Source organism: Tachyglossus aculeatus, chromosome X1, assembly GCF_015852505.1.
Source record: "Tachyglossus aculeatus isolate mTacAcu1 chromosome X1, mTacAcu1.pri, whole genome shotgun sequence".
Lineage (NCBI taxonomy): Eukaryota > Metazoa > Chordata > Mammalia > Monotremata > Tachyglossidae > Tachyglossus > Tachyglossus aculeatus.
In genome coordinates this window covers 45,789,855-45,808,344 of record NC_052101.1, presented here as the reverse complement: position 1 = coordinate 45,808,344, position 18,490 = coordinate 45,789,855, and the positions used below count along the sequence as shown (strand labels likewise).

At 45.5% G+C, this 18,490-nt stretch overlaps 1 protein-coding gene across 1 annotated transcript in view; it reads left to right on the top strand.

Moving 5' to 3' along the window:
* The window catches only part of PDLIM4 (PDZ and LIM domain 4), a 146,149-nt gene that overhangs the window by 112,401 nt on the left and 15,258 nt on the right, over window positions 1-18,490 (top strand). The gene's annotated exons all lie outside the window — the stretch shown is intronic.

The window sequence follows — 18,490 nt, the reverse complement described above, 5'->3', positions numbered from 1 at the left end:
AAACATTGCCCCAGAGAGCTCCACCCCATAGCACTGATGTTCATATCCATAATTTATTTATTTATATTAATATCTGTCTCCCCTTCTAGACTGTAAGCTCATTGTGGACAGGAAAAGTGTCTACCAGTTCTGTTATATTGTCATCTCCCAAGTGCTTAGAACATTACTCTGCTCACAGTAAGTGCTGATTGATTGATAGAGATTTGGAATGCAGAAGAACTTAAGGCAGACCCAAAGACGGATTCGAATTGATGAAAACGGTAATGGCATTGGAAAAGAAGTCAGGAAAAAATAAAAGGATGAGGTTGGGTTTTGTAAGAGTCTCCAGTGGAAATTGGTTTGGATGACCTGCTTTTAACGGAAGATTTTTCTAACATTAAATAAGGAGAAATGTCCCCAGACCCCTGCAGCACAGACCCCACCGGACTCTGCTCTGAGGGTGGTAACCAGATTCCACTTTCAGGGTTTTCAGTCAAACACCTTTCTGAAGTTTTCCTCTGAGAAACCCAGAATCCTTCAATGAGATGGACTTCCTCTGGTGGTAGAAAGGAGGTGGTTGGGAGTCAGGAGGGAATCGCTGACCATTATCACCATCCATCCAATTATCCTTTGGCCAAACAGGACCCGAAGGATTCCACTACAAGGCCTACTTGGGTCCTGGATGGATCACCAGGCTCTGGAAGTCTCCTCAGAAGCCTCGCCATCCTTCAGTGGTATCACAATGGAGGTGGATGTTCTCCACACCTCAGTGGGCTCAGTCCAAGTCCTCCACACTCTCTTCACACCTTTCCAGTGCTCAGGACCCATGCTGTTTTCTCCCAGCTGGATGCTCTCACTGGCCAGCTGGACCCCTGGGCCCATAAGAGAAAGGAATGACCAACTGGGACCATACTGTCTGTGGCCATTTCCTCTGCTGGGTGGAAATGAACATTTGTTACTCTTGGCCTAAGGCTTTATTTGCCTGTCATGTCAAATTACTTACAGTATTTCAGAACTGCTTACTACGTGCCAAGTGCCGGGGTAGATCTAAGACCCAGTCCCTGTCCCACATGAAACTCACAGTTTGAGGAAGGAAGAGTAGGTACCATACCCGCAATTTACAGATGAGAAAACAGGCCCAGAGAGGTGAAGGGACTTACCCAAGATCAGGCAAGCAGCAACTCCTCACCATTGGCTTTAAAGCACACAATCACATTGCCCCCTCCTACCTCACATCGCTACTTTCCTACTACGATCCAGCCCACGCACTTCACTCCTCAAATGCCAACCTTCTCACTGTACTTTGATCTCATCTATATCGCTGACAACCTCTTGCCCACGTCCTGCCTCTGGCCTAGAACACTCTCCCTCCTCATGTCTGACAGACGATTACTCTCCCCCCCGCTTAAAGCTTTATAGAAAGCACATCTCCAAGAGGCCTTCCCTGATTAAGCCTTCCTTTCCTCTTCTCCCCATCCCTTCTGCTTTGTCCTGACATGGTCCCTTTATTCATCCCCCATCCTAGCCTCACAGCACTTATGTACATACCTGTAAAATATATTACTGTCTGTCTCTCCTTCTAGACTGCAAGCTTTTGGGGAGGAAATATGTCTATTAATTGTTATATTTGTACTCTCTCAACTGCTCTGTAATACCATGCTCTGCACACAGTAAGCACTCAGTAAATATGATTAACTGACAGGCCTATCTCAGAGCTGGGATTAGGACCCAGAGCACCTGAATTCCAGGCCTGTGCTCTTCCCACTAGACAACCCTGATTCCCGAAGGCCTTTGTAAGTCTTAAGGCACTTACTGAGGGGATTTATCCAATGGCTATTGGATGTTTTTGAGGGCACAGAGTGGATTGTTGAACTGCCACACATTAGTTTCAGGAGACCTGGGCCCAGAGGAGGCAGAGCACAGAGTTCTGGGAAAACAAGCTACTTTCTGGATGAGTTTCAGGACACCATGTGAAGTCATTCTGGTGTGAGGGGGTGAGACAAAGACATTCCCTGGTCCATGAACAGGTGGCCTTTAAGTTAATTTTAGCCTCGTGATTATCTAGCGAAATTGTTTTTGGAGGCTTTAAAAGACTTTGCCTCCAGTTCAAAATATTTACATGAAGATGACAGTGAGAACAAACAGTAATGTGCTCTGGAATTGTGATGCACTTTATGACTCACCCCCTCAAGTGGAGAATGCACTCTCAGGAAGAGGAGAAAGAGGGAGGTCTTGGAAAGAATCGTGCTGAGATTTCCAGGCCCTTAGTGTGTCCCTTGTCGACTTGGCTCTGAGTTCTCTCTGCTGAACTGAAGTGATTCCAGTGAAGCCGAACTTGGAATTCCCTGCCAATTGGGTTTCCACCGAGAGCATCATCACTGAATGACTGGACCGGATTGGCCAGAGAAACAGAACAGATGCTCCCTGTGGTTGGACCGTTCTCAATCCCTTTCCTTGCTGTGACCCAGCCCTGGGGCAGTTGGTGATGATGAGATTGTCAGCAACGAGAAAATATTTGAATCTGCAAGCCGTTTGTGGATGCCAGCCCAACCCTTAATGCCAGGGCACTGGCTGAGGCATTCAGGAACTCAAGGAAAGTCAAGCAGGCCACAAAGCCAGTGAGGTTGGGTGCTTATGCTCCACAGAGAAACAGTGAGGCAATTCCAAGAAAGGAGCCTGTGAGATTGGTTTGTTTTCCGGGGGAATCATCGACGGGCCATAGCTCCATCCAGTCAATGGAGTCTACGCCCCTCCATGTGGTGTTGTGAGGGTGAGAGGATTTATAGATTGCCAGCCCCCTGAGGGAGGGGCTCTGCATTTAATTCCCACCTGTGTTCTCTTTCCTAATGCCAAGTATAGGGCTCTGCACACATAAATTGCTTAATAAATACTATTATCACTGCTACTAGATTAGTCAGTAAATAAATAAGTACTATTTATCAAGCATTTACTTTATGCACAGCAGGTTACTATTTGGAAAGTACAATGTAATACAATCCCTGACTTCAGGGAAATTACAAGGAATTGTCTGTCTTGTCTATCTCACCACTGACCTCTTGCCCCCATCCTGCCACTGGCCTAGAATGTCCTCCCTTTTCATTACCAAAAGTTAATTTACTCACCCCACCTTCAAAGCCTTATTGAAATCCCATTTCTTCCAAGAGACCTTGCCTGACTAAGCCCTCATTTCCTCTTTTCCCACTCTGTCCAGTGTCACCCTGACTTGCTCCCTTTATTCCTCTAGATTGTAAGCTTAGTATGGGCAGGGAACATATCTGTTAATTCTGTTGCATTGTACTCTCCCAAGTGCTTAGTCCAGTGCTCTGCTCATACTAAGTGCTCAATAAATACCACTGTTTTAGAGGAGGAGGAGGGTGTTTCAAACAGAGGTAAAAGGCCCTTGTGGTAATTTCAGAATCATGACAACAAATCCTCCGTTAAAATAGGTTATGGAGCAGATGGCAGTGGAGGAAATGGAAGGATTTTTCAGCCCAAGTGAGTAGTAAACTCAGAGAAAGCCACTCTTGAGATAGCTCAAGCCATTCAAGGGGTAGGCCATTGATGAGACCCACCACTCAATAAGTCAGTCAGTTGTATTTATTGAGTGTTTACTGTGTGCAGAGCATTGTCCTAAGCACGTGGGAGAGTTAATATAACAATAAAGTAGACACATTCCCTGCCCATCACGAGCTGACAGTTTAGAGACAGACATTAATATAAATTAATGAATTACAGACATGTATGCAAATGCTGTGGGGCTGGGAGGGAAGATGAATAAAGGGAGCAAGAAGGGAGCAAATTTAAGGGAACAAATACCACTGATCAATCCATCGGAGTGTATACTCCTTGCCATGACGATTGTGCCTTTTACCTCCTACTGAATCCTCTTAAGCACTTTGTGCAGTGTTCATCACACCATAGGCATTGCATTGAGGAAATAGTATTTATTGGTGTCTCATTAGATCATAACCTCTTTGAGGTCAGGGACCAAGTCTACTGACTATATTGCAGTTTTCCTACTCTTAGGACATGGGTTCTAATCCCAACTCCTCCACTTGTCTACTGTAACCTTGGGCAAATCACTTAACTTCTCTGAGTCTCAATTACCTCATCTGTAAAATGGAGATTAAGACTGTGAGCCCCATGTGGGACAACCTGATTACCTTGTATCTACCCCAGCATTTAGAACAGTGCTTGGCACATAGTAAAGTGCTTAATAAATACCATCATTATTATTCCAAGCAGTGCTTGGAATATGTACAGTGCTCGCACACACACACACACACACAATATTGATTTTTTGATTGGGTGCAACACACTGCTGAGTGCTTAAGAAAGTATATCAGAACTATAAAACACATTCCCTACCTAGAAGGGGCTTACATTCTAACAAGGGAGTTAGACCTAAAACTATTTACAACTAGGGAAGTAAAAATAAATAAATTGAATGCCTATATATGTATTTAGTATATTTGGCTATTGATTGACTGGCTAATAATAATAATGGCATTTATTAAGTGCTTACTATGTACAAAACACTCTTCTAAGCACTGGGGAGGTTACAAGGCAATCAGGTTATCCCACAGGGGGCTCACAGTCTTAATCCCTATTTTACAGATGAGGTAACTGAGGCATAGGGAAATTAAGTAACTTGCCCAAAGTCACACAGCTGACAACTGGCAGAGCTGGGATTTGAACCCATGACCTCTGACTCCAAAGCCCAGGCTCTTTCTACTGAACCACGCTGCTTTTATAATCCAATGCCCATCATTTTTTTGGGCGTATGGTACTTGTTTAATGCTGGAGCAGATACAAGATAATCAGGTTGGACACAATCCCTGTCCCACATGGGGCTCACAGTCAAAATTTCTTTGAATTCCTTTAATTTCTGTCCTTTCATTTCCTTCATTTCTTTGAGACTCAGAGACATCCACAGTAAATTGGTCATCTGAAGGCACATGCTCACCCTGCCATATAACTTGTCTATATTTTTACTCTTTTATGCTATTTGTTAAGAGCATACTATATGCCAGGCTCTGTTCTAAGCATTGGGGTAGATACAAGCTAATCAGGTCGGACACACAGAGTCATGGGCTCACAGTCTTAATCCCCATTTTACAAATGAGGTAACTGAGGCACAAAGAAGTGAAGTGATTTGCCCAAGGTCATACAGTAGACAGGTGGTGGAGTCAGGATTAGAACCCAGGTCCTTCTGACTCCCAGGCCCATGCTCTATCCACTAGGTCGATTCTGGTTAAAAATATGAATCTAGGAGTACACCCAACACTATTTTTCTTTCTGAATTCTCAGCCCATTGTTTCCTTTGTAGCCAAAATAAACATTCATTCCAAGATTTTTCCAGTCAGATGATCCCAGTGTTGGATGCCTTTTCTACAAAAACACCTCTCGGACACCTAATGTAAACTTCCTGAGGGCAAGAACTGGGTCTCTGGTTGATTCTGTGCCAGGCAACAGTAAACAAACGTTGCCAGGTTTTGTCTCTGGTGGCCATTGATGACCCTCAAAGATACCAGACACACTTTCGCTGACCCAGAAGTAACAGACTTACATCACACAATGTCCGTTATTCAGGATTCACGACATGATAAAATGATGTCATACTGAACCTTTGCTGATGTCTGCCAAATCTAAAGCACATTCATTTCCTGGGGGGATTCCTGACCAAGCCCCACTTAATAATAACAATGATGATGGTATTTGCTAAGCACTTAGTACATGCCAGGCACTGAACTAAGCACAGGGGTGGATACTAGCAAATTGTATCCACTTGCTCCAGAGCCATTGCACTGCTTCCAAGTTACAGGACTCAGCAACTGGAGCCAAATGAAAGGGAAGCTGGGGTCTTAAAATAAAAATGCTGTACATGAAGATGTCCGGACCCATATATATCCTGAATGGGGAACAGTCCAGCTGAGATCAGGACAGATGGATGGATGGATCTGTGGATGGATGGATTGATGGGTGGGTGGATTCATTCATTCAATCATATTTATTGAGCGCTTACTGTGTGCAGAGCACTTTACTAAGCACTTGGGAAGTACAAGTTGGCAACATATAGAGACGGTCCCTACTCAACAGTAGGCTCACGGTCTAGAAGGGGGAGACAGACAACAAAATGTACAAGTAATGGATTGGATATATGAATGGATGCATGGCCTAGTGAATAGAGCATGGGCCCGGGAGCCAGGTTATCATGGCTTCTAATCCAGCCTCCGCCACTTGTCTGCTGTGTGACTTTGGGCAAGTCACTTCACTTCTCTGAGCCTCAGTTACCCCATCTGTAAAATGGGGATTGAGACTGTGAGCCCCATGTGGGATAGGGAATGTGTCCAACCTGATTTGCTTGTGTCCACCCTAGCACTTAGAATAGTGCCTGGCACATAGTAAGTGCTTAACAAATACCATAATAATAATTATTATTATAAAAAGATGGTTGGCGCAAGAGAGAGAGAGATATTTACTTCTAACAGTGAGGCTTTATCAGGGAACTTGAGGGAAACCAAGAGAGATGTTCTCTTTCCTATGTTAGCCCTGTTTAGGACAAGTATTGTGTCCAATCTGCAAATACTGAATCTACCCCATGCTTGGTACAATGTTTGCCATATAGTAAGCGCTTAACAAGTACCATAATTATTACTACTACTATGTGCGATGAACAACTCTTTCCTACCAGGAGCATGTACATATCTCCTTTTGTGCTGCAGATTTGCTGCCTGCTGTTCCTGGCATTGTTCTTGTTTCTCCCTCTTGGTGTCTCCATTTTCTTGCAGTTTCTGTTCTTTAGGAGAGTCACCCCATTTCTGATTGTCACTTATCAGACCAATCTTCTTCTGCTGTCTCTGTCCATGGCTAGGCCCTTTTCCTGAGGTCTTACCTAACGACTTTGACAGCATTTCTTCTGTTAAGCAATGGTGTTCAATGAGCACTTTCCATGTGCAGAGCACTGTACTAAGCTCTTGGGTGAGTACAATGCAACAGAGTTGGTAGACACATTCTGTTTATGGTTTCCCCACTTCAGCAGCTGCCTGGGTCTCTAGCTACCATCTGATTTCCTCACATGTCCCAAATACTGTGACAACTGCTGCTCCAGTGGACTGAGTGTGTTCCAGGCCTCAGCTGGTGGCAGTCCTGCCTACCCAGACAGAAAGTCATGGGTTCTAATCCCGGTTATGTCACTTGTCTGCTGTGTGACCTTGGGCAAGTCACTTCACTTGTCTGTGCCACAGTTACCTCATCTGTAAAATGGGGGTTTAATAATAATAATTATAACAATAATGGTATTTATTAAGCATTTACTATGTGCAAAGCACTGTTCTACGTGCTGGGGAGGTTACAAGGTGATCAGGTTGTCCCACGGGGGGCTCACCGCCTTAATCCCTATTTTACAGAGAAGGTAACTGAGGCACAGAGAAGTTAAGTGACTTGCCCAAAGTCACACAGCTGACAATTGGTGGGGCCGGAATTTGAACCCATGACCTCTGACTCCAGAGCCCATGCTCTTTCCACTGAGCCATGCTGTGAGTCCCATATGACATAGGGACCGTGTCCAACTCAATTTGCTTGTATTCACCGTAGCACTTAGTACAGTGCTGACACATAGTAAACACTTAATGAATACTATGATTGTTATTATTATTATTATCACTTAGTGAGGGATGAGGCTCTACCACAGAATAATGGTGGAGCTGGGAGGGATGGGGTGGTTGGGGTGAGCCAGGGACCTCACTGAGAAGCAGCATGGCCTTGTGGATAGAGCACGGGCCTGGGAATCATTAGGTCCTCGTTTCTAATCCCATCTCCTCCACTTGTTTGCTGTGTGACCTTGAGCAAATCACTTCACTTCTCTGGGCCTCACTTACCTGTATAATAGGGATTAAAACTGTGAGCAGCATGGCCTAGTGGAAAGAGCATGGGCCCGGGAGTCAGAGGACCTGAGTTCTAATCCTGGCTCTGTCACTTGCCTGCTATGTGACCTTGGACTAGTCACTTCACTTCTCTCTGCCTCAGTTCCTTCATCTTCAAAATGGGGATTCAATCCATGTTCTCCCTCCTAAGTACTGTGAGCCCCATGTGGTACCTAATTATCTTGTATTTACCCCAGTGCTTAGTACAGTGCTTGGCACATAGTAAGAGCTTAACAACTACCACAATTTTATTATTATTATAATGGTTTGCCAGCGAGAAACAAAGCTGCTTGACTGAGTGGGCCAATGGGCCAGGAGTTTGCAGGATCCACCCACAGCCTACATCGACCCCATCACACTAATACAATCTCAGTCCCTGCTCTCCTCTCCATGGTGGCCAAACTAGAAAACTTCAAGCACAGTGGGAGACAGAAGCAAAGCAGAAAAGAGGACCAAAACAGGGAACCTGGAAGAAGCTGCCCCTCCCACTGTCCTACTGCCCCCCAAAGGTAGAAAAGCATCATGGCCTGGTGTATAGAGCACAGGCCTGGGAATCAGAAGGACCTGGGTTCTAATGCTGCCTCTGCTACTTGTCTGTTGTGTGATCTTAAGCAAGTCACTTCACTTCTCTGGGCCTCAGTTACCTCATTTGTAAAATGGAGATTAAGACCTTGAGCCCTATGTAGGACACGGACTGTGTCCCACCAGATTATCTTGTATCTACTTTATCCTTAGTACATTGCCTGGCACATAGTAAGCATTTAATAAATACTGTTAAAAAAAAACAGCTGCTAATTTTCTTTATAAGATCTCTCCAGGCCTTCAGAGCAATTATTCCAGAGTCACTAACCCTCTGAAACTGAAACAGTCTCTTCTCCTGAAATGACTCCCAAGTCTCTATTAATTCACTCCATGTCTCTCTTACTGAGAGCAGCATTTATATACGGCTGTGTGTGTGTGTGTGCATGTGCATTTCTGAGCACAGGAGAGTGTGTGTGCTTGTAAATGTGTTTTTAGTTGTGGGACTGTGTGTGTGTGTCTGTATCTGTGTGTCTGTGTCTGGTTATGATGGGTATGTTTTGTATGTTAAACCTTTCTTCATTCTACTTGGACGATTAACTCCAAAGTGAGTCAGGGATGTGTTCAACTTGATTCTACCCCAGTGCTTTGAACAGGAGCAGCATGGCATAGAACATAGGTCTGTGTGTCAGAATGTCATGGTTTCTAATCCCGGCTCTGCTACTTGTCTGCTGTGTGGCCTTCGGCAAGTCTCTGTGCCTCACTTACCTCATCTGTAAAATCGAGATTAATACTGTGAGACCCATGTGGACCAGGGATTGTGTCCAATCTGGTTTGCTTGTATCCAACCCAGAGTTTAGTACAGTGCCTGGCATTCATTCATTCATTCAGTCAGTCATATTTATTGAGCACTTACTGTGTATAGCGCACTATACTAAATTCCTGGGAGAGTACAGATCACCAATAAACAGTCACACTCCCTGCCCACAACAGGCTTACAGTCTAGAATGGGGGAGATAGTAAGCGCTTAACAAATGTCCTAATTACTATTATTATTATTACCAATTTTGGCACAAAGTAATCAGTTTAATTACAAAATCCCTAAGTGGCATATTTATGATTTTTTAAGTGACAGAGTGTGACTGTGGAGGCCTTTTTCAATTTGCAATGTCACAATCTCTTGTTTTTCTGAAGCAATTGTTTCACAGGCGATCACTTGCCTCCTTAGAAGACCTGCCATTGGCTCCAAGAGAGACGGGGAGGAAGCTGGCGCATAAGCATTGCAAACTCTAAACTTTGAGCTAGTCATTTGTTTCAAATTATCTTTCATTTTCATGGGGTTTGGGCCACTTGAGCCTCATTATCGTGATTTATCAGTGGCTCAAGGCCCAGCTAAATTGGGGAGTGCTATCCAATAGATGAATTGTGGAGAAGAGTATTAATGCTATCCATTAGGTGATTATTATGGGCCAAGCTCTGAGTTGGTGACAAAATAATCAAAGTAGGCTAAATCCCCCTGGGGCTTAACTATACATAGAAAAGTCTATTGAGTGCTAGGTGCTGTGCTAAGAGCTTGAGGGAGTATGCCAAAAGCAAAAAGACCTCAAGGAGCTAACAATCTAATGGGGGAGACAGATGGACAGAAATAATTTACTACTACTAGTAGCAGGGGGAAGATCAAAAACAGCAAGTAGTCTGAATATGTCAGCATGAGATAGCTGAATGAATAATTGAGTATACAAATTAAAATATACATATTAACATAAATGCTGAGGATAGGAATTAAGAACTGTTTCCATGCGGGAAACATGGACGGCCAAACTATCTGTATCACCAGAACCCAGCAGCCTTCATAGCTGCTATGTTGATTGCCCCCACGTTAGCCAATCATTTTTCCAGGATTCCTTCTTGGGCCTGTCCACTTCCCAGAGTGTCCTAGTTGGTCTATCCACCAGAAACCTTCCCTGCCCGTGGTGTGGCTCCAGCAGGCGCTCCTCTACTTCCAGAACCAGGTCCAGATCTTAATTCCCAGAGCCGTGCTCTTTCCCCTGGGCCAACAGCAGTGTCCTCATCCAAGCTCTAATTATCCCACCTGACCCGCCATCTTAGCAGCAAGGACCCGTGAGTCCAGTAAGATACACTTGGGGCAGGCAGGACTCCATCTTGGAGGCAGAGGAACCCATCCCCACCAGGCAGAGAGTGAAGCTGTATTGGTTGGCCCATTGAGAGAGCGAGCAAGTGTCCTATCTGCTTGATTACAATCAACTAGTCAGTGGGATCGAGTGCTCTCTCTACTGGACCAACAACAGGCTTAATAATGATGTCGTGGTTGTCACCACAGCAGTCATCATCAAGCTGCTTTCTCTACCCAACTACAGGGGAGCCAACTCTTGGTTGGCAAAGACTCATGGAGAAAAGAGGGGTTAGGGACCACATGGCATCAGTCACACTGGCTAAAGTTTGCCCAAGTCCTACTGGCCTGGACACGTGGCAGCATCAGCTCCAGGCCCACAGATTCCAAGCCATGGCGGAAACCTGTGGGTAGATTCTGGGAAGCAGCCATTATAGCTGTGGAGGCCACTGCCTCACTACCACCAAAGAAGAAGAGAAGGTTTTCCTCTCTCCTTTTGCTCATTCTCCCTTGCTTCTCTCTACCCTGCTCTCCCTTCCCTTCCCCCTCCTCTACTCCTCTGCTTCTCTGCTCCTGTTTTGCAGGAGGGGCCACCATGTCTGTCAGGTCCCTGGGCCTCACTCAGAGACCATATAGGCAACAGGACAGAACCCTAAAATTTCCAAACTGGAATGTCCTGGTCATATTAGACTAGAGCCATTAGCCGTCCGTGGCTGACTGAGGCTGACTGGGGCTACCAGTGGAACAGGCCTGAGATTTCTAGGCTGGTCTCTTCCTAAACCCTCCTACTGCAGGTGAGATAGGCCGTCACTTTTTGTTCCACCCTTATATGGCCTCCATGAGAGGAGGCACCACCGTTAAAGCCATGCCCAGTAGCCAGGCATGACAGACTAGTTCCAGCCTAATGGCTACAGGTTACCTGAGCCTGGTGTCCAGAGAAGAGTAAAAATGAAATCCTCATCCCGGCCCACAGACCCAATATACCTGTCAACTCAGGGTGGCCCCATTTAGCTGAAGAGACTTTTTCCAACTTGAGGATTTTGTAGTTGATAACTTCCAAAGCATGAAAAAATAGCCAGCAATAGAGCCCTGTTGAGTGCCATCAGCTAGTCAATCAGTAGTATTTATTGAGCACTGACTGTGCAGAACAGTGTACTAAGCAGTTAGGAGAATATAATACAACAGAGTTGGTAAACACATTCCATGCCCACAGTGAGCTAAGTCTATAGAGGGAGACAGACATTAATATAAATAAAGAATTTACAGAAAATAGAAAATATTAACTTTGATTGTGAGCTTCCTCATGAGGCTCCATGAAGGACAGGGACTTTTTCCGATCTGATTATCTTGTATCTATTCCAGCACTTAACACAATACTTGGCACATAGAAAGTGCTTAACAAATACCACTATCATACTATTATTATCATGATTATTATAATCATCAACTGATACTACACAAGCCTGATTTCTGGACATTCAATGAACAACCCCCATCTGGGATGTACAGCTCCTCAGTATAACTTAGGAATGATTTTCTCCTGTAAGCTGAAAATAACAGTACTTTCTTTCAAATCTTGTAAAACTAGCGGACATTGATAGCAGGGGCAGCCTCTGCTGGCTCAAAAGACTTGAGGATACGATTGAATGAATAGAGCCAATCTGAAAGAAATGGACATATGTACATTATGTTATAGGCATTATGTCGCTACACAACATAATGAAATGACATGATACAGATTCACGGAAAGATTCATCATGGAAACTGGCAAAACCTGGAGCGTTCCTGAGGGGCAACTGACTTTTTCCCTTACTGCACAACAGCTGTGGGGTTTTTTTGTTCTTTTTTAATGGTATTTGTTAAGCGCTTATTATGTGCCAAGCACTGTGCTAAGAGCTGGGAGAGAGCCAAGTTAATCAGGTTGGGTACAGTCCAAATCCCTCAGGGGGCTCACAGTCTGAATCCCCATTTTGCAGGTGAGGTAGCTGAGGCACATTGTGACTCATTCAAGGTCACACAGCTGATGTGTGGCAGGGTCAGGATTAGAACCCAGGTCCTCTGACTCCCAGGCCCATGCTCTTTCCACTAGGCCAAGCTGTATTCCCCTCCCAGGTCCATGTGAACATAAGCCCCATTTCTGAGCCATGAAAAATGCAGACCCCGGACATAAAAAACATCCGGAGCTGTCTTAGTACCAAACGGGCAGGGGGTCAGCTGAACCCCGAACAGCACATTTAAGATCAGATAATTCCATTTCATTCCAGTTCAGGGAGAAACAGTTTATCCACTACTGCAGGCCTAGCCACAGCCCCACAGCAAACAAAGAAATGTTTGTTTAGTTGGTTTCATTTTCCTTCCCAGAATCGACTGAAACAATACTCTGTTGAATCGGTGAGGACTAATTTCAGAGAGCATATTATCTGACCTGGATGGCTTCAGCAACAGATTCTTAAACAGGGCTTGGTGGTTTCTCACAGTGCTGTCCGACCCAACCATGGCCTTGTGTTTCACAGCCTTCCCAGATTCTATTCGGGTGTGGAAAAATGAATTTTGCTTGGTAGGGCTCCCAAGGTGATGGACAATAAATTAAATCATTCATTTAATCATACTTATTGAGTGCTTTCTGAATGCAAAACACTGTACTAAGCGCTTGGGGGGGTACAATGCAACACTAAACAGATACATTCCCTGCCCACAACGAGCTAACAGTCTATCTCCGACTGGCTCTAAAATCTCAGTGTGGCAAGGAAGTACAGGGAAACAGAGTTCCAGAGGCCCGGCAAAGACCTCTTTGGCACACGATGAGAATTCATTCATCTTGTGTCTCTTTAAAACCCAGTGGTAAAGTGTATTTTCATCTGTATTTTCAACAGATCTTGTTTGTTACCTGATTACAAGTCAGGAACTGTGGGTCCTGCCCCTACCTCAGCCCTGGCACAGGTCCCGCTAGGGTTCAAGCTACTGAGCCTTCTTGGGTCTCTCGTCCTGGCTATAAGAAGGGAGGAGGGCTGGGTAACAATTTGGTTGAGGTAGACAGTGCTTGGGAAATGAATAGTTCCCCCGGAGTCATTCATTCCCAAACTATCGTAAAAGACTTTGGATGTCCCTAATTAGGATTTACTGTTGGGAAAATGTTTCCTTCCCCTCTGCCTTCAAACATCTCCACGTCTCCTTCATCCTAAAAAAACCCTCTCTTGACCCCACCTCCCCTTCTAGTTATCGCCCTATCTCCCTCCTACCCTTGCTTTCCAAACTCCTAGAACGAGTCATTTACACTCGCTGCCTCAAATTCTTCAACGCCAACTCTCTCCTTGACTCCCTCCAATCTGTCTTCCATCCCCTACACTCCACCAAAACTGCCCTCTCAAATGACCTCCTTCTTGCCAAATCCATTGGCTTCTACTCTATCCTAATCCTCCTTGACCTCTCAGCTGCCTTCAACACTGTGGATCACCCCCTTCTCCTCAACACACTATCCAAGCTTGGCTTTACAGACTCCGTCCTCTCCTGGTTCTCCTCTTATCTCTCTGGCCATTCATTCTCAGTCTCCTTTGCGTGCTCCTCCTCCCCCTCCCATCCCCTTACTGTAGGAATTCCTCAAGGGTCAGTTCTTGGTCCCCTTCTGTTCTCTATTCACACTCACTCCCTTGGTGAACTCATGCACTCCCATGGCTTCAACTATCACCTCTACGCTGATGACACCCAAATCTATATCTCTGCCTCTGCTCTCTCTCCCTCCCTCTAGGCTCGTTATCTCCTCCTACCTTCAGGACATCTCCATCTGGATATCTGCCAGCCATCTAAAACTCAGTATGTCCAAGACTGAACTCCTTATCTTCCCTCCCAAACCCTGTCCTCTCCCTGACTTTCCCGTCACTGTGGATGGCACGACCATCCTTCCTGTCTCACAAGCCCGCAACCTTGGTATCATCCTTGACTCTGCTCTCTTGTTGACCCCTCACATCCAATCTGTCACCAAAACCTGCTGGTCTCACCTCCACAACATCGCCAAGATCCACCCTTTCCTCTCCATCCAAACCACTACCTTGCTAGTTCAATCTCTCATCCTGTCCCGACTGGATTACTGCATCAGCCTCCTCTCTGATCTCCCTTCCTCCTGTGTCTCCCCGCTTCAGTCTATTCTTCCTCTGTTGTCCGGATTATCTTTGCACAGAAATGCTCTGGGCATGTTACTCCCCGCCTCAAAAATCTCCAGGGGCTGCCTGTCAACTTATGAATCAAGCAAAAACTCCTCACTCTTGGCTTCAAGGGTCTCCATCACCTCATCCCCTTCTACCTCACCTCCCTTCTCTCCTTCTACAGCCCATCCTGCACCCTTGGCTCCTCTGCCGCTAACCTCCTCAATGTGCCTCGTTCTCGCCTGCCCTACCCCCGACCCATGTCTTTCCCCTGGCCTGGAATGCCCTCCTTCCACACATCCACCAAGTTAGCTCTCTTCCTCCCTTCAAAGCCCTATTGAGAGCTCACCTCCTCCAGGAGGCCTTCCCAGACTGAGCCCCCTTTTTCCTCTCTTCCTCCCCATCCCCCCACCCTACCTCCTTCCCCTCCCCACAACACTTGTGTATATTTGTATAGATTTATTAATCTATTTATTTTACTTGTACATATTTACTATGCTATTTACTTTGTTAATGATGTACATATAGCTATAATTCTATTCTGACTATTTTGACACCTGTCTACATGTTTCGTTTTGTTCTGTCTCCCCCTTCTAGACTGTGAGTCTGTTGTTGGGTAGGGACCGGCTCTGTATGTTGCAGACTTGTACTTCCCAAATGCTTAGTACAGTGCTCTGCAAACAATAAGCGCTCAATAAATATGATTGATTGAATGAATGAATGAATGAAAATGGGAAAAATGCATAATATTTGTAATTGTTTTGTTAATTATACCAGATGGTTACTGAAGAAAATTGTCCAAAGTACTAACTGCTTGTTGTTAAGGACTGTTTACTGTCAGCTGTTCTGGAGGGTGGGCTGGGTGGTAGTCACCCAACTATCCAGGGCGAATCCTGGAGATTGGAGGAATTCATCTCTCCCCGCCTTCCCATGTGTCAGCTTTGACTCCCTCTGATAAGTCTCCCTCCTACCTAGACTTTGAGCCCCATGCAGGACAGGGACTGTATTTGGCCTGATTAACTTGTATCTACCCAATGCTTTGAACAGTGTTTGACACATAGCACTTAACAAATACTATGAAAAGAAAAGGACTGGAATGGAATTCAGCTTGCCAAGGGATCTACACAGCAAATTGGAAAAATATCAGAAAGAAATCACAGCAATAAATGAAGTCCCTAGTATGAACTAACTGTTTATCCTTATAAGGTTTCTCCTCACTCCATGAGTAAGGTTTATCCAACGGCAAGAATGTGCTGCTTTATTTTGGCTAGGAAGGAATGAGTAAATTGAGGCTTCCTGACTGACAGTTTAAATCAGTCTAGCCTGGGTGGTTTGCATGTCAGTCCCTCCTTTAAGTCTCGTTCATTTACCTTTTTCCATCGAAATAGAAGGATAATGCTACATCATGGATAAACCCGAGATCCTGCCTTCTCCAAGACGGACGGTCACTAGCTTTGTCCCAGCCCCCTCCCCTCCTAACTCTGAATTAGGAGCCACTTGAGGAGTTTTCTAGCGGGCACATGAAGATCTGGTTTCACCCTGGCACCATGGAGCCCCAGGGTGGCAGACTGGTTTAGTGGAAAGGATGTGGGACTGGAAGGCAGGAAACTTGTGTTCTAATCACAGGTCTTCCACTGGCCTGCTGTGTGGCCTAGGACAAGTCATGAGAAACAGCGTGGCCAAGAGGAATGAATTCAGGCCTGGGAGTCAGAAGGCTTGGGTTCTAATCCTGGCTCTGCCACTTGTCTGATGTGTGATCGTGGGCAAATCACTTAACTTCTCTGTCCCTAAATTCTCTCATCTATAAAATGGGGATTAAGACTGGGAATTCCCTGTGGGACATGGACTCTTTCTTACCTGATTATCCTGTATCTACCCCAGTGTTTAATACAGTACCTGGCTCATAGTAAGCATTTAACAAATACCATTTTTTAAAAAAGTCATTTAACCTCTCAGGGCCTCAATTTCCTCAGCTATAAAGTGGGTATAAGATACCTATACTGCCTCCCTCTTAAGTTGTGAACTGCTTGTAGGGCAGGGACCACATCTGAACTGATTATCCTACATCTTTGCCAGTTTAGCACAGTGCTTTAGCACATAGTAAGAGCATAATAAATACCATCGTTATGATCTCCCAGGGCCCGACTGGGAAATTCCACTAATTCCTACCATGGGGGCTCTGTTGGCCACATTGGGCCGAACGCCTTGCAGATATTTTCTATCTGCCATGTCTCTTTACTGTCTCCGAGGTGAGAAGTCTCTTAAAACCAGGGAGGACAGTGTGGCAGATAGAATAGAGCTGCTGGGCCCATTCCCCCATTGCTTGCCCTTCCTGCCTGCTCAGGATGTTCTGATGTTACCATGTCCCTGGCTGCTGGCCTCTGAACCTGGCCCTGAAGATACCAATTTTTTCCTCCATTTTAGGAAACAATAGCAGAGGAAAAGGAGCTGGGCCGGGAGAAGCGTTCTGCAGCATGGCCTATTGGATAGAGCATGAGCCTGAAAATCAGAAGAACTTGGTTTCTAATTCTGACTCCACTACCTGTCTGCTGAGTGCCTTTGGGCAAGTCACTTTACTTGTTTGTGCCTCAGTTCCCTCATCTATAAAATGGGGATGAAGACTGTGAGCCCCATGTGGGACAGGGCCTGTGTTAAACCTGATTTACTTGTATCTGCCCCAGTGCTTAGTGCTTGTCTGGCACATAGCACTTAAATGCCACAAGTAATGAATTATGATTCATTCAAACCAAGCACACCTACAAAGCCAGGACATCACAGCCCAAGGCCAAGCCAGAGAGGAGCTATTCACTACCTCCATCATGCCAAAATCCCATCTTGGCCTTAGGCAGGGCCCCTGGTCCAGTATTAGCTCCACAGTTGGGCTCAGTTGGGAAGGGACCAGCGCATGGGCTCGACTGAGAATGCTGAATCGAACAGCACTTAACCCTTGACATCTCAGAGGTCAAAACTCAGGATCGGAGGCCTTGACCTTATGTCGGAAGGTCAGAGGCCAGCAGACTCAGGGCCCTCAGTTTGAGTGAAATCATTCATTGTTTCAGCTGTCCCCATTTATCCCAAGATCCTGCCCTTTGCCCTTAGTTCAATTCAGATGGAAGTGAGGTCTCTCTGGCCTGAAACATGAACAACAGGCCCCTGGAAGATTTGGTTACAGTTAGAGATGGGTGATGGGAAGATTTAGCTGTAGGCAGAGATGGATGATGGAAAGATTCAGCTGAAGTTAGGGTGGGTGATGGAAACTTTCAGCTACAGTTAGGGTGGGTAATGGGAAAATAATAATAATGATGGTATTTGTTAAGTGCTTACTATGTACCAAGCACTGTTCTAAGCACTGGAGTAGATACAAGGTTATCAGGTGGTCCCATGTGGGGCTCACAGTCTTAATCCCCATTTTACAGATGAGGGGACTGAGGCACAGAGAAACTAAGTGACTTGCCCAAGGTGAAACAGCTGACAAGTGGTGGAGCTTGCATTAGAACCCATAACCTCTGACTCCCAGGCCCGTGATTTTTCCACTAAGCCACTCTGCAAGATTCAGCTGTAGTTAGGGTGGATGACGGGAAGATTCATCTGCAGTTAGAGATGGGTGATGGGAAGATTCGGCTGAAATTAGAATGGGTGGTCAGAAGACTCAGCCGCAGTTGAGGAGGGTGACAGAAAGATTCAGCTGCCATTAGGGTGGGCAACAGGAAGATTCAGCTGCCATTAGGGTGGGTGACAGGAAGATTCAGCTGCAGCTAAAGATGAGTGATGGGAAGATTCAGCTAGTCAGGGAGGGT